Here is a 20,915-nt window from a genome sequence, read left to right as displayed (position 1 = left end):
AACCGGACAGGTATTACAGGGTGCCTGAAGCTCATAAATATCTGTATAAGAGTCCTAGGGGACCCAGAAACAGTTAGTCAGGGACCTAAGGGTGTCAAGGCCTCTGTGGTAAAAATCCGGTTCCTCCGGATAAAGAGGCCAGAGCTTTGGATAGATGGGGAAAGAAAGTCTATACTTCTTCCACCTTAGCTATGAGGGCTTTGAATTGCCAGTTTCACATGTTGAAATATCAAAACTATCTTCTTTCTCAATTGAAGTCTAAGGTAGATGCTCTGGCGGAAGGCATTGAGTGTAAAGAATTACAAGATTTGGTACATGTTTCTGAACAGGTGGGTAAGCATTCTTTACAATGTGGATTTGATGCTGTACAGGCCTCGTCTAGGGTGGCTGCCACTGGGTCAGTTCTTCGCAGGCACGCCTGGCTGAGGGATCAGAACTTATCTGACCATGTTAAGACAAGGATTTTAGATGCTCCTTTACAGTCTGATGTATTGTTTGGTTCACCTGTGGAGGCAGTTTTAAAGAAAATGGAGGACAAGGCTAAGTCTATGCAGACTGTTAAAGATTTTTTGCAAGTTCAGCCTCCGAAGTTTAGTAGGAATTGGCCTGCTAAGGGGTGGACGCCTTCTTATGATTCACAGTCTAGGGGAAGATCTAGGCGTGGTAGGGGTAGAGCTCAGGGCTCTTTCAGACCTAGAACAGGGAGTTCACCTGCACAGTCTTCGGTGAGGGCAGGGGCCAGTCCTTTCGTAAACAGGCCCAATGACCTACCTTTTCAGCTGCCAGAGCCTTCTTGTCTGGCAGCACCTTTGGGAGGAAGGTTGGCACTCTTCAAAGAAAATTGGAGTTTAATTACCCAGGACAGATGGGTATTGGATATTATACACCAAGGTTACAGGTTTTATTTCCATACCTTGCCTCCTTTCAAAGGCATGCCAGACGTTCCTCCTCAGCAAAGAATAGAAGCTCACAAACAAATTTCTCTGCTGCTGCAAATAGGGGCCATACAGCCGGTCCCTCTGCCAGAAGTAGGCCTAGGATTTTATTCTCGCCTGTTCCTAGTACCAAAGAAGGGAGCACGTGGAGACCAATTTTGGATTTATCTATCCTCAACACTTATCTGGACATTCCCAAGTTCAAAATGTTGACGTTACAACAGCTTTTACCTCTGCTGGGCAAAGATCACTGGATGGTGACTCTGGATCTCAAGGAAGCTTACCTTCATGTTCCTATCAGGCTAAGTTGCAGGAAGTATCTGCGTTTTCGAGCTGGGACTTCTCATTATCAGTTCTCTGCATTGCCCTTTGGCTTATCTACTGCACCCAGAGTGTTCACAAAGGTACTGGCTCCAGTGATAGCTTTCTTCAGGCTAAAAGGAATACAGATCTATCCTTATTTGGACGATTGCCTGATTCTGGCCAAAGGAAGGGACGAGCTTCTTCATCATTTGCAATATGTGATAGCAGTGCTAAGATGCCTGGGGTATTCTGTGAGCGAAATAAAGTCCAGTCTAGTACCCTCTCAAGACATGTGCTTTCTGGGTGTGAGACTGAATACAGCATCCCAGATGGCCTTTTGACCCCGGACAAACAAAAGAATCTTTCCCTTTACTTCCATCAATTGTCTCATCAGTCCAGGCTGACTGCAAGGACAGTCCTTCAAGCCTTGGGGTTCATGGCATCTTGTATTCTGGTGCTTCCCAATGCCAAACTGCATATGAGGAAGCTACAATGGTATCTCAAAATGTATGGACACAGCACTGCCAAGATATGGACACTGTCATTCAGATAATACCTTGCATTCAAAAGGAATTTTTGTGGTGGGCTCAGGAATGTCACCTAAACAAGGGACTCTCTGTGACCCGGCCAGAGGCGAGTCAGATTCTAACGACAGATGCCTCAGACAAAGCTTGGGGAGCTCATCTAAATGGAAAGTGGATACAAGACACGTGGCCTGCCAGACTACAACATCTACATATCAACTTGAAGGAGATGTTAGCAGTCCAATTTGCATTAATAGCTTTCAAGGATTTACTTCTTCCAGGGCAGGTGTTGGTGCTAACAGACAACACAACTGTCATGTGGTACATCAACAAGCAAGGGGGAACACATTCTTATCCTCTATGCAGACAAGCAATGATTTTGTGGGAGACTGCTCTCAGTTTACAGCTCAATCTTCAGGCAAGGTTTCTGCCGAGCACAGAACTCCTTAGCAGATGTGTTGAGCAGATGAATTATGGATCCCCACGAGTGGAAATTGGATCCTCATGTTTTTCAGAAATTGACAGTGTCATGGGGAACTCCAGACATAGATCTGTTCGCTTCTCCACTAAACTACCAGCTGCCAAAGTTTTGCACAAAAAGGTTTCATCCCACAGCTTGGAAAGTGGATGCTCTTTCTTTCAATTGGAGCAATCTTCATGTGTATGCCTTTCTACCTCTGCCTCTCCTCCCAAAGGTACTCCTAAAGGTCAAACAGGACAAGCCAAAGATGATTCTAATAGCTCCAGATTGGCCTCGACAGCACTGGTACCCATTACTGAGAAGTCTGGTTCGGGAGCCTCCATGGCCTTTGCCTTCGATTCCACACCTGCTGTCTCAAGAGAACAGTCATTTACTCAATGTCAAACTTCACTCTCTTCACCTAACAGCCTGGCATATTCTGTTTTAAACCCTGGAGGGTCTCAGCTTCCACAGCAAGTTTTGAATGTTATTTTGGAGGCCAGAAGGCCTAGTACAAGGAAAGTATGCAGATAAATGGAAGAGATTTTTATTTTGGAGTGCAGCAAAGGAATTTGATGTTGCTAAGCCTAATTTAAGTGTGGCTCTTCAATATCTTGCTGAGTTACTGGACAAAGGTTTGTCCTTCTCTTCTATTAAGATTCATGCTGCAGCAATTTCTGCTCACTATGACTGTGATCCACCATTGTTTTCTCATCCTTTGTTTAAGCAATTCCTTAGAGGGGCAAAGAATATAAGACCCCCACGTAGAGCTCCTACTCCTGCTTGGGATCTCAATTTTGTGTTGGAGAAACTCACTCTACAACCTTTTGAGCCTGCAGCTACTGCCGAGTTGAAATATTTATCATGGAAGACTGCTTTTTGTTGGCCATTACCTCTGCGAGAAGGGTTTCTGAATTACAGGCCCTTATGGCAGTTGAGCCTTTCTTAATTTTCCATAAGGATAGGGTATCTTTCCGTACTAATCCTTCCTTTATGCCTAAGGTGGTTTCTAGTGTGGCTTTAAACCAAACTATTCATTTGCCTACTTTTTATGCAAACCCCCAAAATAAAGGGGAAAAGATTTTGCACACTTTGGATATACACAGGCAGTTGCGATATTATTTGAGCAGAACTAAAGGGTTCAGGCAGTCTCAGCAGTTGTTTGTTTCTTTTGCTTTGGGTTCTCAGGGCAAGCCTGTGTCAAAACAAACTATTTCTAAGTGGATTGTGTTTTGTATTGCTTTCTGTTATTCCCATCATGGTAAGGAGATTCCAGCTGGGATTAGGCCTCATTCCACTAGAGCTACTGCCACTTCTACAGCTTTTTAAGGGGTGGCAACTAAAGATATTTTGGAGGCAGCTACTTGGAGTTCAGTGCATACTTTCTCTAAGCATTACCACCTTCCACTTTACTCTAAATCTAGGGCTGGGTTTGCCACTGCTATTTTACAGGGCATTTTGGCAGCTCCTACTACTTTATAGTTTTGCCATCCTCCCTTACCTCTGCTTTGGGATTCTACCCAAGTGTAAGGACTGCAGCAATGTGAGATGAAGAACATAGTACAGTTTTGTACCTACCATAAATGTAGATGTTCGAAGATCCACATTGCTGCAGTCAATTACCCTCCCTCCTTCCCCTCTGTTGTTAGAGGCGGTTGTGTGGTTTGGGTTGTGAATATTGTGCATATTGTATATATTGTTCATATGATTAGTGCAGGGTGGTTGGTTGTTTTTTGCTGTCTTTTGGTTTTGACCTTTCTGTTTAGGGTCTTCTGACATCTGGGGCAAGAAAAGACTGAGGATATGACGTCGGTCATGCGCATTTGTACCCCGACGTCCTGATGTCAGTCTTAAGCGCCTTGACCGACGTCAGCCTAATACTTTGATATTCGGGCCGACCGAGGACAGCGGACTACCCAAGTGTAAGGACTGCAGCAATGTGGATCTTCGAACATCTACATTTATGGTAGGTACAAAACTGTACTTTACTAGACTATTGGCCCTGAGACCCTTAATAAGCCTAGCCAAGAGTTCAGCCCATGTTTAGACAATTCAGCACCGAATGCTCCTGTCCACCAGGGACACAGGTGGAATCCCAGGGGTGTATTTTTTGTTTCCCATTCAGTTTGCACTTAAAAAGGGGTAAAGAGGTACTCTGCTTGAAGTGGAGAGGGAAGTCTATTCCACATATGGGAAAGTCTCTAGGACACAAATCTGCCCCACCTACAAGTCCTGTTGATGTCACAGACTAGGTTGAGGCTACGAGTGCGGGTAACTCTAGTGGAACTTGACTTGCAGATATAAAGCAATCTCATCAAGGCTGGGTCCGTGATCACCTTGTATGCCAGACAGAGGTCACCTCTGAGGAGGCTATATGAAACTGAGTAGAGGGATAGGGCTTTTAGGTTATCTGTGTATGGTAGTTGTTTGAAGCCCTGGGTTCTCCTGGTGAGGAACCTCAGTGGTCTCTCCAGTTCCTACATGTTGCTTTGCAAGGTACATGCCAAAAGGGGTGTTGTACTCAGTGATGGGCCTTATAAAGGAAGAATACGGAGATGTTATGACCTCCTTGTCCCTGGACAAGACGCACTTACTTATGAGGTGGGCCATGTATGTAGAAGGCTTTCTGTACAACAGAAGCAACATAGTGGTCAAACGTCAGCTTGCTATCAACCTGGGTGCTCAAATCCCTGACAACTGATTGTGTGCTTAGGACCTTGTTATTAATGTGATAATTTGTGGGAACATCACTCTCGCCAAAGGGGATGATTATGCATTTTTTGGTATTCAGCTTGAGGCCATGTTTCTGGTACCAGTCATTTGTCTGAGTGAGATCCTCTTGGAGGATGTCAACATCACTAGGGGAATTGATGACAGCACCCATCTTGCAGTCATCTGCAAACTTGGTCAGCTATAGCCCACTGGTTTTGGCCTGCACTTCAGAAAAGTATATTCCAAAGAGGCCCCAAGACCGAACCCTGGGGTATGCCTCTTGTTACGGGTCTACTGCTTGAGGTGGCTTCTATCACTGAGCCAGTTTGCTACCCATCTGGTAACATATAGATTGATGCCTTGTTGAAAGAGTTTATCTATTATGCCCAAGTGGAGAATAGTGTCGAAGGCTTTGGCCAGGTCAAGGTAGGCGGTGTGCACAGTCTTCCCCTTGTCCATGGCTTTGGTGACTGTCTCAAAGAAGTTGACCAAATTTAACAAACATGACCTCCCCTTGACTAAGCCAAATTATGTGGGATCAAGTGTTTGGAGGTTGCCAATGTACTTGTTAATGAGGTCCATGATAGTGTAAGAAAATATTAGCAAAGAATTTCTGTAGTAACATTTCTTTATTAAAAATATTAAGCTTGATGTATAAAACAGAATGGTTGTTATTTTCCAGTTCAAAAAAAGGATGTGTTGTAATAAAGAAATGTAAAATTATCAAGATGAGATATACCTGTAGAAAATAAATGTGAAAGAAAAGAATGGTGTAATAAAATTATGTAAAATATAGGCTATATCCATGGGTAGATTTAAATATAGAAAAAAAGAATGCTGTAGCTGCAAGAATGGCAGGTGCAAGGGAATTTAGTGTCAAGATTGTTGTGAAGGTGGACTACACAAAAATTACCAGTAAAGGTGAATATGCTGTGTAAAACTGGAAAAGATTGTTTGTATTATGGTGGTTTTTGAAACCAGTGTTATGGAAAAAGATTCTAGATATGAAGTATGGGAAGGATTTAATGATGCGAGTAATTTTAAATATGGATATGATTGAATTTTTGTTTTATAGCAACAAAAGTAAAAAGGAGGTTGAAAAAAATTGATAAATGTATATATTGTGGCTAACTTGGAATCAGTGAGTGAAAGAAGTCATGTTTAATGAAAAATGGGATTTGGTGATATTAAACATGAAGTTTTGGTTACAGAAATTGGAACGGGGGGGTCAAAAATATTAACAATTTAGTGGGTTTTTTGTATGTATCGGATGAAGGAACTTGAAGAAGGAAAGATGTGGACTTTACGGTTTAAAAATACTGTATGTAGTATAACTAAGAGAAACTATGTATATATAATGTAAGTAATGATTGTTGCAAATAATTATGATTGTTTTAATAAAGATCCCCTTACTCTTTTTAAAAGGTGCTGAGGGATCTTTTATATCCACCTGAGCCACCACCAACTCAAGCTGTTGGAGCCTTGATTTAACGTCACATCCAAAAAATGACACACTCAATGTGTAACACCCTCTTATGCTGCACTGCTAGCTTTTGCTCTATTCCTTGCAAGAATAGAACCTACAGCCTTCTGCACCAAAGGAAAGTCTATCTGTTGCCCCACACTGTTGACTGTTTACCTCCTTGTTTCCTATATATATATATATATATATATATATATATATATATTTTTTTTCGGCTGCTTTATGTTTTTGTGCTCCAAATTTGTAGCTGATTTGCTTTTACATTTAACTAATGCTGCTCTAACTGTAGCTGATGCAGGCTGAATCATTCATACTATACTGTTTCCCGTGTATTTTTTGTTAAATTTTAATTGTCTGAAAAGCAGTGCAGTAAAAGTGATGTTTGAAATGTTTTTGTTACTGCAAAAATGCATCTCTTCAGTTCACAGTGATCTAAATGTGTTTGCTTCTGCTTAGATTGCAACTATTCCAGTCTGTCTACTTTGCCTTATGGGATGGAATCTTTTGCATTTTAACATTTTAGATTTTGTTTCATTATATTATAGCTCCTTCCTGAGTTCTTACTGTGCCTTTTGCATAATTGCCTTTAGGATAGCCAGTTATAGTCCTGTGCTTATTTGCAAAATGTTAGTCATATCTGTTACCATGGTATGAAGTGATCTATCCAAAGTGTTTCTCTGGAACAAAGATTAGAAACATGTTCTGATCTTGAAGGTCAGGCCTTGGGGCTGTAGGGGTTCAAGTGTTACAAACTTGACTTTGGTTTGCATTGCAGTTGGCATAGTCGGATGCTAAGTTTGCTGCAGGAGTGCAGCACTCTGTGTTTGGATGTTTCTCTCCATTTTATCTACAAGTGGAAATCTGTATTGATTGGGATTTTCTGCTTGATTTCAGCTTGGCTGTTCATATTAAGACGATAACTATCCTCTTGAGACTGCTTTCATGCATGTACCTTGACTGAGGAAGTAGTTACCAACTGACTATTGGACTGCCCCTTTGTCTACACCTTGGCACTGCTAATCTGGAGATCACACTCAAGTTCTTGTCAAATAGGATACTCAGAAACTTTGCTACATAACTGCCATGCTGTTTTTCCTTGTCTAGTGCCACAGTACTAAAGAGTGGATCAGGTTGAAATACTTACAGTAGCCACTTTTTATTACAGTTGGATATTTTAGGTGTACACAGCTAAGTGGCTGTAATTGATTGGTACAGACATTGGTGAATTATAATGACAGCTCTTTGTATGGTCTTAAATCGGGAAGATGAATCTGAATATCTGCATTTATGCATGGGCAAAAAAAAGTGTGGAAGGCGGGGTCCATAGTTTGAAAACCAACCAGGACTCGAGGTACATATAATTCACCACTGCACCAAAGTGCAACTGTCTTCCCATCAGTTGCTGTACAGTTATGGAAAAAAAAAAAAAAACTTAAGTGATGCTTTTTGAAATGTTACACAAGCATGCCAAGTGAAGTAATAAGACATTTTCCTGCAGGAAGGGTTCTCTTCATTAAGGACTTAGGCGCATGGCTAGATCAGAGACTTCCCCTTTCAATCCACATAGAAGAGTTTGTTGCTGGCAAAGTAACTAAAACTGCTTTATGACATTTATGTCTTGCCCTCACTTTAGAACACTACTGTCATATAGTTTGCAACTGCAACTATTCTCCATTACAATGCATGGCATAGTAAGATTTTGCATGCTTATGTTTAACTCCCTGCCTTCCAGTAGGAAGTAGTGTCACTGGCATGTATGCCCATCTGCAGAGTCCCTGGTACAGCCTTAGCATTCCTTTTCACAAATGTGACTTCACTAAAAAGATATTCTGCACTGTTGAACCCCATACTTGGAATGCTTCCTTAGGGAAAGAAAGCGTTATTTTTCCTGCTTTTCTGTTGTCAGTTCCAGTTGTATTTTACAATGAAGAAAGCTAAGTTGTGTGGGTAGGTTAGAGTCAGGAACAAAAAGTATAAACTGTGGCCTGCTTAAAGCTGTTTTAAGTGTACCTCATTTTATGAGTATTGTGCCCTTAGTGTTTCTAGTCATTATAATTCTGTTATTAAGCCGCAGTGGTGTAGCAGTAGCGTTGTCGCCTCACCGCAAGAGGTTCTCTCGTTCGATTCTTGGCTGGAGCGCCTTCTGTGTGGAGTCTGCATGTCCTCCCCACGATCGAGTGGCGTTCGAAAGACATGCGTGAATGGGCATGCCTTTGTTGAAGGTTGGGCGTTGGGCTGGCACCTCGGCACCATAAAAATCGACTGCCAATCATTAGCGGACCAGAGTTCCGCTGTGGCAGCACCTAACCGGCAAAAGCCGAAAGAAAAACAACATAATTGTGTCCTTAAAAAAAATCTTGATAGCCCCAGAATGACTTGTAAATTTAGCTTTTAGTTCATTTAGACTCAAAGGGTCACAAAGATACCGCTTGAGTCACAGTCCTTTCTAGTCATAAAGTGTGACTTAAAGGCAGCGGTTCACTGGTAAAATGATGGGTAGGAATCATTGTGATTTTTTTTTTTAAATGACTTCTTAATTAAGACACTACTGTACTTGTGCAATATTTTTAACAGTAACCACACTTTGGCTCACGGACTCTCTCTCCATTGAAAACAAAAATCCAACTGCACTTTTGAGTATAGTGAAGATGGTGATTATTATTATGTAGTTCTGCTATCCAGTCTTGTACCCAGTCCCTGACGCACCCCTGTGCCACCAACATCCATAGTGCTTGCTAGACAAGTAGGGAGTGGAAGCAGATTGCCAAGCCTTTCTTCTGTATGCACTATCAACGTACTAGGAGAAAATTCTCATGAACACAGGGAGGAGACAAGACATGCACTGTCTGCACACAAGGTATCCTTGCCAAGAATTGATCTGCATAACCTCTTACTGTGAGCAGAGTGCAACAGTGGTACTCCCTGCTGCAGTGAGCCTTCCATCTGCACTGTAGGGTGGACACATTTAAATCTTACTCTTGTCCATATGGCTATTAATGTAGAACCTAAACAGGTTTGCTTGCCTTTTAACCTCTTACCAAATATGCCTCTGTTTCTGACTAAATATATTGCCAGATAGCAATTTCCTGTATTACGCTGGGAATGCAGCTTCACTTTCATCCCAGACAGTATTGTTCTCCAGTCTGCTTTTTCATATTATGTGTTTAGACTAGAACAAGCACATATATAGCTAGATGACCATCTTCCTCTTTTATGTTTGCAGTTTTGATATGTTTTCATTTTGTATGAGCACTGTTCTGCTTTGGGCAACTACTGTGTTTGCTACTGAGAGTTGTGAGAATCATTGCATGCCTTTCTCAACCATCTCTCCCAGTGTTTGCCTGTATATTCACATGAACAATGATGTTTGCCTCAATTTGTTCATAATTTGTCTTTTTGGATAACTGTGTGTAGAAGGCCACTAGACTGTTATAAAGTTGGTAAGGAGGACGTTTTCTATCCTATTTGTTTATTAGTTTATGTTTGCAGTAGTAAGGGTAGAAGATTTCTGCTGCATCTTAATGTTACATCAGTCTGCTCTTAAATACATTAGTTGGAGGGGGGGCTTTATTATTATGGTAACTGTTATTGCTATCCAGTCTGAAATTCATTAGTTAGCATGCATATTTTCAGAGGCACTACAGATGTGGGATGTATGGTTGAGGTATTTGTTACCAGAAATTACTCTTGTTTTGTGCTAATTCATATGAAGTAGAAGGCTTGCAAAGTACTTTAGTACATCATTGACCCGAACTTGCAAGTAACAATTGTAACCCGACTTGCCTATCATAATTTCCTCCCTTCAGTACTCAGAGAATTCTGGGGTGAAGCCCATTAAACATTACATTGTTTATCTTTAGTTTTTGAAATTTCTTTACAACTATATGTTCTCTCAAAAGACAGGACAGGACTCCACCTAATTTTCCTCACTACTTATACTAACTTGGCATAATGTATATACTGTGGAGTAATATTCATTTAATAGACAATTTTCTCAGTGTTCTTTTTCACCCTCCCTCAATATGTTGCTTTAAATTTCACTCTCCCTTCTTTATCTTTGTCTGCAAAATGTATCTGTAAAAATGTTTGTCTACTTTCTTGACAATGTTGGCTTTTTTTTTTGTTTGTTTGTTTTTTTTTTTGGGGGGGGGGCGGTGGGGGCTTTGCTTTTCATTTTTCTTTTTGCCTTTACTGGTATTGTTTTTTGACATCTGCCTTTCCTTATGGCTAGCCTGCTAGGTGATGAGTTCCCACTGGGTGCAATTTCAACTCGTTGATTTAAACTCTGCAGTTTTCAACTGATGACCCATGTCTTCTTTAGAAAGTCAGTGCTAATGTGTGGTTTCTGTTTGAAAGCCAGCAGTGATCACATTTATAAGTAGAGTTTTTACTTTACTTTTCTCCTTGGGTTTTGAGGAGTGTATATTAAGAAATGGGGTGTAGGGTGTCAAAGTCTCCCCACATGGAGATGCAGGGGGCTTGCCCCTATAAAAATACTTTGCAAGTTGTCTTTTTTTTTGCATCCACTTGATCGCTGGGTAGATGTAGACCTATTTCCTTAATGCTGTATATTTCCCTAATTTTTCATGCCCCTTAATTGCAGAACCAGCACATCGTCCTTTCTTCTTGACTTTACTTCAGTGATAGTGGATGTTCTTCGTGTTTCACTGTTTCAGTCATTACATTTGGGTTATCTGCTTGCAGGTAGCCCTCAGTCAGCCTGATTAACAAAGTCTTGGGTCTTGCGTCTGTTGCTGTCCCTTCTTCCATGACGTCAGGTCGTCAGGGGTATAAAACATGCAGCCGATGCCATTACATCAGTCTTTCTTGCCATGTGGTGCCCGAAGCAGAAGCAGTTCGCAAGTGCGGGTCGGCTGACTCCTAAAATTTTTGTTTTCGAGTTTCAGAACCGAAGTCTTCAACTAAAGCTAAGTACCCCGTTGGGGAAACCTTTTCTTGCTCCTTACCGATGTCAGTAAAAATTAATAATTGCATTACTTGTGGAAAGCAAATACCTCATAAAGATTTTCATTCATACTGTATTCCTTGCCTAGGCCCTGACCATGACGTACCTTGCTGTCGGTTTTGTGCGTTATTTAATCAGCGCACTATCCTTCGGAATATTTTCACCTCTAAGTATTTTGGTTATTGGTTTAATTATCCAGAAATGTCGTCGGTTAGCCATCCAACTACGGGGATTCCAAAAACACGCAAAGATAAAGACAGAGACAGGCTGCCGAGGTCCAAAACTGCCGATGATGCTTCTCCTAAGCCAGTCGCCAGTTCGCCGGTACTCAGTGAGGCGCTTTCGCAGCCCCTGATACCCACTATTTCTGATTTGCAGGCCTCTACTGAGACCCATTTGGAGTCCAGTATGCCGCAAGATGCTTCAACTATGGAACCTGTGAATGTCTGTACCTTGGGTGGGTCTGGAGCCGCTGTGCAGGCACCAGCTTCTGAGGGTGTATTCAGGCCTATGGACTTGCATATTAAACAGACTCCTCCTTCTTCTCTTAGGCCTAAATCTCGAACCATGCCTAAAAAAACAACGCCCGGGCCGCATGCTCAGGCCTCTATGCCTAAAAAACAAATGATAAGAATGGGTGAAGATCTAATAACTCTAATCAGGGGTAGCCAACCCCCTCTATCTAAGAGCCCTAGGACTGAAGTTGTTTATGAATCTTCTGACCAGGATTCTGTTTTTTCTGATTCTTCTGATCATCTGGATTTGCCCTTGTCTACTTAGGAGGATTCTGATGCAGAGGACTCCATTCCCTCTGCTTCCCCTCCAGAGGATTTTTCTTTTGGGGAAACCTTAAATACTCTAAGGGAGCATTTCCACTGGGAAAGCCAAGATTTTTCTTATTCAAAAAAGAGGTTTAGGGATTTCTTACTCCTACCTCAGCATAGGCCTTTAGCTATTCCTCCTGTACTAGACATTGTTGATGATGCTTTTTCGGAATCTAGCTTGGCCCCTGATTCCTTGCCTCCTGCTCCCAGAAAACCTGAGAGATACTACAGGGTTCCTGAGTCACACAAGTTCATTTTTAAAAATCCTATTGCGGCTCCAGAGACTATTTCACATGAGGCCCAATGGCATTAAGGCTTCTACTTCAAAAAATCCTACCCCTTCTGATAGAGACTCCAGGGCGCTGGATAGATGGGATAAGAAGGTTTACACTTCTGCAACTTTGGCCATTAGGGCTTTAAACTGCCAGTTTCATATGCTCAAGTATCAGCAACATGTTATTGGATTGCTTAAACAGAAAATTATGTTGATTCCTGACTGTGTGGAAAATAAAGAATTACAGGATTTAATGCATTCTGCTGAACAAGTTGGAAAACATACTTTGTAGTGTAGTTTTGATTCATTAGAGGCCTCTTGCAGGGCTACTGTTACTGGGTCTGTGCTCAGAAGGCATGCTTGGCTAAAGGAGCAATCTTTGCCTGATCATGTTAAAGCTAAATTGTTGGATGCTCCCTTAAATCAGGACAGCCTGTTTGGCAACAAGTCTGAGGAAGTTCTTAAAAAGATGGAAGATGAAGCTAAATCTATGCAAACTGTTATAGATTTCTTGCAAGTTCAGCCTCCTCGATTGAGTAGGCACTGGCCCTCTAAGAATTGGTCCTTTCCAGCCCCTTCCAGGTCTTCTCAAGCCAAACCCAGACACAGCAAAAACCCCAGGTTTCAGTCCCAGGGGACACAGAGGACTAAGCAGTGGGGGGCCTCCACTACCAAATCCTGGAATAATAAGACTCCCCCCTATGGTAAACTGTCTCAATGACTTCCTTTTAAAATTTCCAAGCACTTATCAACTGACTGCCCCTTTAGGGGGAAAGATTGCTCTTCATGCAAAGAACTGGGAACTCATTACCCAGGACAAATGGGTTTTAAATATAGTGCCCCAGGGATACAGATTTCACTTCCATACATTGCCAACACCAAACAAGTGGCCAGACCTACCCCCAAATCAGTGGGCAGAGGCCCAAAAACAAGTACTTTCTCTCTTAAGCATGAGGGCTATTCAGCTGGTACCAGAAGAGGAACAGATGCAAGGTTTCTACTCAAGACTTTTCCTGGTACCCAGAAAAGACCATTCATGGCGTCCTATCCTGGACCTGTCTACTCTAAACACCTTTTTGGAGATTCCAAAATTCAAGATGCTGACTCTTCACCAATTACTTCCTATGCTAGGCAAAGATGCCTGGTTGGCAACACTAGATTTGAAAGAAACATACCTGCACATCCCAGTCAGGGAATCTTGCAGAAGATACTTGCGTTTCAAAGCAGGCTACACGCATTATCAGTTCTCTGCACTGCCCTTTGGCTTATCTTCTGTACCCAGGGTATTTACAAAGTGCTTAGCTCCAGTTATTGCATTTTGCAGGCAAAGAAATATTCAAATATACCCTTACCTGGACGATTGTCTAATTCAGGCAGAAAGCCAGGACATACTTTTGAATCTTCTGGCCTTTGTGCAAAGGGTTCCAACTTGTCTGGGGTACACCATAAATGAAAAGAAATCACACCTGGTACCCTGTCAACAAATTGTATTCCTGGGAGCAAGCTTGAATACAACTTCCCAGATGGCTTACCTCACGCCAGAGAAACTAATTCATTTGACAACCTACTTCAAACAAGTGGCCACTAAAACCCTGCTATCTGCAAGACAAATACTGCAAGCTTTGGGGTTTGTGGCCTCCTGCATTCTTCTAATTACATATGCAAGACTGCATATGAGGAAACTCCAGTGATATCTAAAAAGCCTATGGTGTCAACATTCTCAGGATCTCGAAGCAATGATTCCTATCATACCTTGCCTATGCCTAGAATTCCTTTGGTGGGCAGAGGCCTGCCACCAAAACAAGGGACTACCATTCACACCACCCCCCTGCTGCCCAAGCCCTAACAATAGACGCATCAGACTATGCATGGGGGGCTCACCTGGCAGGGAAGTGCATTCTGGGCAAATGGAACCCAAGTCAAATGCACCTGCATATCAATCAAAAAGAAATGTTAGCTGTACAGAATGCTCTGACAGCCTTCAAGGATCATATTCTACCAGGAGAACTTGTGGTAAAGACGGACAACACCACGGTTATATAGTACATAAACAAGCAGGGGGTACACATTCTTACCCCCTCTGTAGACTAGCCATGGCATTGTGGAACACAGCCTTGAGCTACCAAGTGCACTTACAAGCTCAATTCCTGCCAGGAAAATTAAATACACTGGCAGACGGACTAAGCAGAAACCTCATGGACCCACACGAGTGGAAACTGTAACAAAGGATTATCAACATGTTGGCAAGCAAATGGGGGAGCCCAGATATAGACCTGTTTGCCTCTTTCCAGAACTACCAATTGGACAAATTTTGCAGAAGGACTCCCCACAAACAAGCCTGGAAAGTGGATGCTCTGTCCTTCAGCTGGAAAAATCTGTCAGTCTATGCCTTTACCCCTCTGCTGTCCAAAGTACTACTAAAAATCAAACAGGACAAACCAAGAATGATTTTGATTGCCCCAGACTGGCCATGCCAACACTGGTACCCCCTCCTGCGCAGTGTGTCACAGTTATCCCCATGGCACTTGCCTCAGACTCCTTCCCTGTTGTTTCAGCAGGAAAACCAGATTCTGCACCCTCAGCTTCTAACACTGAACCTTGCAGCCTGGCTAATTACATAATCTCTCCTTTACCATCCCTCAGTAAACCTGTGATGGATATGATTTTAGAGGCAAGGAGGCCTAGTACTAGAAAATCTTATGCTGAAAAATGGAAAAGATTCTGTACCTGGAACCAATCTCAAGGGATGAGCACAGCAGTGCACAGTTTACCTCAGATTTTACAATACTTAACGGAGATGCTTCACAAGAACCTGCCCTTTTCCTCCATTAAAATCCATGCCTCGGCCATTTCAGCTCATTATAACACAGAACCTCCCCTCTTCTCTCATCCACTGCTCAAGCTGTTCCTCAGAGGGGCCAATAATTTGAGACCACCCAGGAGAGCCTCAACCCCAGCCTGGGACGTTAACTTTGTTTTGGAGAAACTCACTCTACCTCCATTCGAGCCAGCTGCTACTGCAGACTTAACATTTCTTTCTTGGAAAACGGCTTTCCTTTTAGCAGTCACTTCAGCTAGAAGGGTATCTGAATTACGGGCCCTTATGGCAGTAGAGCTTTTCATCATCTTTCAGGCGGACAGGGTGTCCCCAGAACCAATCCATCCTTCATGCCCAAGGTGGTATCCAATGTGGCTCTTAATCAGTTCATTCATTTGCCAACCTTCTTTCCCAAACCACCGAATAAAAGAGAACGGATACTGCACTCCTTAGATGTGCACAGACAACTTAGATTCTACTTGGACAGGACTAAGCCTTAAAGGAAATCTGAACAACTGCTGGTGGCATTTGCTGCAGGGGCAGAGAGGAAGGCTATTTCAAAGCAAACCATTTCTAAATTGATAGGCCATTGCATTCATTTCTGCTATAAGCACCGTAGAAAACCTAACCTCCAGTGGATCAGACCTCACTCCACCAGGACTGCTTCTACCTCTACAGCCTTTCTCAGAGGCGTTCCAACCAGGGACATCCTACAAGCTGCTACCTGGAGTTCTGTACATACTTTCACCAAGCATTATCATTTGCCAATTTTCTCTAAATCCAGAGCTGGCTTTGCTACTGCAGTCTTGCAGGACCTTATAGCTGGTCCTAATGCTATCTAAATTCCTCCTCCCAACCATAGCTTTGGGAATCTACCAAAATGTAATGACTGCAACAGTGAAACACGAAGAACATAGTACAGTTGTGTACACTTACCATAAATGTAGATGTTCAAGTGTATTCACTGTTGCAGTCCTGGTTACCCTCCCTCCAGTCCCCTAACTTCTTTTGGCTATACCTCTACTTTCCTTTACTATGCTTAAAAACCTTTTTGGTGTATTTGCTTTTTTGTTGGAGGTATATCATTGTACTTTTATATTTAATTGCTCCCCATTAGGGGGGCACCTGACATCTGGGGCAAAAAAAAAACTGATGCAATAGCGTTGGCTGCATGTTTTATACCCCTGATGACCTGACATCATGGAAGAAGGGACAGCAACTGATGCAGGACCCAAGACTTTAAGCAGGCCAACTTAGGGCTACCTGCAAGCAGATAACCCAATGTAATGACTGCAACAGTGAATACATTCTAACATGTACATTTATGGTAAGTGTACACAACTGTACTTTTTATATCCCAAAAATATCCAAGTGTAAAGTAAAGATTTGTTTTAACAGTAAAACATCTTTAATAAAAGTCTGTAGTCTCTGTACTTGAAAGAGGGACAAAAGCCCTTACATAGTGTTTACCTTGATTTTTTTATTACATCTTTTTATTGTTAAAATGAGTCTTTCCTCTACACTTAGTGGTGTGTGTATGTATGTGTGTATGTATATATATATATATATATATATATATATATATATATATATATATATATATATATAGAGAGAGAGAGAGTTTGTTTTTTTTTTGTTTTTTTTTTGTTAGTTATAACTGTTTGGAAGCATGTTGTTGTATTTTTTGTGATTGGTAGTTTTGTATGTACATATTTTATAGCTTTAGTACCTTTATTTATACTCCCTAGAGCTTTCTGGAGGCACATTCTCATTTGGTCAGTCTTCTGGCTGTCCTGAAAACTAGATCCTTGTTTTATTCAGCACATCCCTGTATTTAAACAAATATATTTGTAGAAACCTCATTAATACAGCTAATAATACCATTCAATGTAAATGTGTATTCTGCATGTACTATGCCGTACTGCTGTTCTCACACTATTTATGTATTTGGACTGTAAATTCTCTGTATTTGTTTTGTCATGTGTGATGCCCCACCACTGGCCCAGTAATCAAGGAGGCTCAATCCTCACCACTGGTAACAGTGGGGAACGTACATTGGCAGGATGACAGATACTCACACACAGTATTTCCATATGCAGTTCTCTGCATCAAGTGCAATATCCCTTAAGAGTACACAGAGACCACAGTCCGTCCAGGGCTGGTTTCTCCCTCTTTCTCCGGATCCCAATAAGACTCCCCACTGGCACAGCTATAGGGTTGAGATCTCAGCTGAGTGGCCAAGCCTAGACCTCCAGCACCCTCTCTGTCCAACCAGTGCTTTGTGTCCCTGCCCAAGTAGCTGACACACACACACACACACACACACACACACACACACACACACACACACACACACACACACACCTGGGAAAGGCTGACACAGGTTTACTAGCTATGCTCCCTTCTGCCCAAATTATAAGGTAGTTATTACTGCCATCAGCCACTTTCTTATCAGCTACTTTAAGTCCCTTAAAGGGTGTCCAATCTTACTGTGTCAATACAAATGGTAGTTTGACCAAGAGCAAGGCTATATAGGAGTGGCCCAGAGTGTCGCCAAATAAATATGCAAGTATTCCCAAAACTTAATATGTCTCACAAATATCAGCCAGAACAAAAGGTTTAAATATATGTAATAATAAATAAGAAAAGAACAAGAAAATACTCTCTATATTATCACAGTAACATCAGAGTTCAAAATCACAGGAAATATTTAAAACGGCATTGCAAGACAATCTCAAATAAATAAAACATCTAAACTATGCATCACTATATTCCTGACTGAATCTAAGAGAATTACTACACCCTAGTTAACCTACTTAAAGAGCAACAAGGCAGATGTGGTGAGTGGGTCTTGATGCTGTCAGGTCAAAGACAAAATACAGAATACTTGGTCTCTCTCAGAGAGTTCTTAAATTAATATCCCAAATATTACTGCTGGGATTATTTACAAAAGTTAAGGTAGCTGGGCTAGCAGTATCTCCTTTCGTGACATCATGTATGCATTGTTTAATCCATGTGTAGCTGTGCTCCCCGGCCCTCCACTGAAAATGGGCTTAAGTACGCCCAGTGGACCTTCCTGGTAAACAAATGCAAGCAAATCAATAAATAAATGAATAAATAAGGAACCATAAAGTATGATCACTTTTTGCAAAATGTCTTGATCTGAGATCCTAATCCTCCTCTGCACTTAGAAAAATCAGTTGTAGCACAGATTTTCCTCTAGCACATTCTAGTGCTAGCAGTCTGAGGTCTAATGCTCACCAGACTGCAACACTGTTTTATCATTATGATGTGATTGCATTCAAGCTGTTAGAATTAACATATGGTATATTACAGTCGCCCACTGATTTTTTTTTTCTGTGCCATCTTTAAGATTTTCTTCTTTTTCTCTGTAAGTAAGGGTTTTGTGCAGGATTGCCCTTCTGCTTGGGTATTGTAAAGGATTGCTGATGAAATGCTTAGACTTTCCACTTAGGATTCTGACTTTGCCATCCAGATGGATCCAAGCCATCGCACCAATGTAGGCCTGCATTCCTCCTGTTTGGTCTCTAGCCCCCAATTATGTCATTCCCTTATGTTTTGCACTGAAATCTTCATTGTGAACATATGTTAAACCCATCTATGTCATGAGCAGGTGGTTCTGTAAAGCTGTACTGTGTGTGATGTTTGCTTAAGCGCCCTGTACAGTTTTACATATTCCTTTTGCACTGCTAAGGTAACGTAACAGCTTTTTAAGCAATAAGATGTTTATGAATCCTACCTCATAAAATTCACAGTTTACAAAAATAGTGAACCAGCAAAACCACGCTCATAACACCTAATACTTAAAATGTAGTATGTGAAATAGCTGTTTGGCACATAACAGTAGAACGTGGACTGTGATGTTGGCTTAGGTGTGAGTAATGGACCAGTCGTTAGAGGACCCTGCTGGGGATTGGTATGGGGACTTGATCTAACAGCTGATGCTGCCCCTCCTTCCACAAGCAGAGGGGATGAGTTTTGCCACTACCAGTGCACTTTCTTACAGAGGCTAGAGGGGGGTAAAAGGTTCACAGTATGCAGACTTTGCAACACTGTTACCTATGACAGGCAGACACTCAGGGGATCCCACATATTGTAGTGTGTTGGAAAGGACATAAAAGGTCACTACATATTCTCACTCCTGAGAGCAGAGCAGAGCAGTTCTCCAACTTCCAGTTTGTCAAGTTTTTTCTCCTGCATAAAGACAAAATCCTTGCCTCTGCATATATGGCATTCAGTCAGAGAAGTCAGAGCAGAAGACGGGATGAAAAAAATTGAGGTTTATAAACCAAGATGTGTTTAGTTGGAAGCAGAGCTCCTAAAAGTTACTGCAGCTTGTGGTAATGTAAGAAAGAAGATTCTCTCCTTTGCATCTTTCCATGAAATCACTTTCAAATATGCCAGACTCCGATTAAACATCCCTTCTTTGGTTTCTATGTGCATGGATAACAGCGACTACTGTGACGACAATCAGTCTTGAGTCAGTTCTTATTCCTAACTGTTGCTTACACACTTCTGTCTTCCTTCTTACAAGCCTATCACATTTACCACCACTCATAGGTTCATAGGTTCGTACTAGGCTATCTGCCCTAGGGCATTTATAAGCCTAGCCAGAGTGTATGTGGCTTACACCACCCCTTAGGATGAGAATACTACGCCCTTTTAGGGTTTAGTTTACTATGCCTCTGTCTAGTAGTGACACAGAGATGACCGCCGGGGTAAACCTACGATCTCCCATCCACTCGTCGAGATTTCTCTTGAATAGAGTCAGTGAGGGGCTCTGCCTAACATGGACTGGGATTCTGTTCCAGAGTGTAGGGAGCCTCTGTGTTATGAATCTGTCCCTCCAGCGCGTTCTATTTATTTCTGTGTTGAGGTTTAAGTCACTTGTTCTCGTGGCTCTGATGGATTTGGATTTTCTGAGGTGGAGCATGTCCATTAATTCAGGATTGGACATGGCCTTGTACGTCAGGCACAGATCACCTCTGAGTAGGCGGTATGTGATTGAATAGAGCTGGAGTTTTTTCAGTCGGGCAGCATATGACATATGTTTAAGACCCTTTATCCTCTTGGTGAGGAACATTTGGGGTCTTTCCAACTGCTGCAGGTGTCTGGTGAGATACATCCCAAACGGGGCATTGTACTCAATCATTGGCCTGATAAGAGAAGAGTACATGGGCACAATGACCTCTCTTGATCTAGATGTGAAACCCTTCATGATAAGGTGGGCAATATAGAAGGTCTTCCTAACCACTTTGGCAATGTGAGTGTCAAATGAGAGGTTATTGTCAACCTGGGTCCCTAGGTCCCTGATTACCTCTTCCGTACTTAATGGATTACCGCCTATGTGGTAATTTGTCGGTACCTTGTTTTTCCCAAAGGGTATGACTATACATTTTTTGGCGTTCAGCTTAAGGCCATGGCTCTGGCACCAATTATCCGTTTCTATGAGGCCTCTCTGAAGGATGTTTGTGTCCGCTGGAGTATCAATTATGGCCAGTTTGCAGTCATCTGCGAACTTTGTCAGCCACAATCCTCCTATGTTTGCCTGTACCTCGGAAAAATAAATGCCGAACAAGAGGGGTCCCAGGACTG

The 20,915-nt window shown here is 42.0% G+C and overlaps 1 protein-coding gene across 8 annotated transcripts in view; it reads left to right on the top strand.

Moving 5' to 3' along the window:
• Positions 1–20,915, top strand: part of DOCK6 (dedicator of cytokinesis 6) — a 2,991,519-nt gene that overhangs the window by 235,659 nt on the left and 2,734,945 nt on the right. The gene's annotated exons all lie outside the window — the stretch shown is intronic.

The sequence above is a fragment of the Protopterus annectens genome, chromosome 9.part0 (assembly GCF_019279795.1).
Source record: "Protopterus annectens isolate FY-2018-M chromosome 9.part0, PAN1.0, whole genome shotgun sequence".
NCBI lineage: Eukaryota > Metazoa > Chordata > Ceratodontiformes > Protopteridae > Protopterus > Protopterus annectens.
Note: the sequence above shows the minus strand (reverse complement) of the source record. Positions and strands in the feature narration are given on the sequence as shown.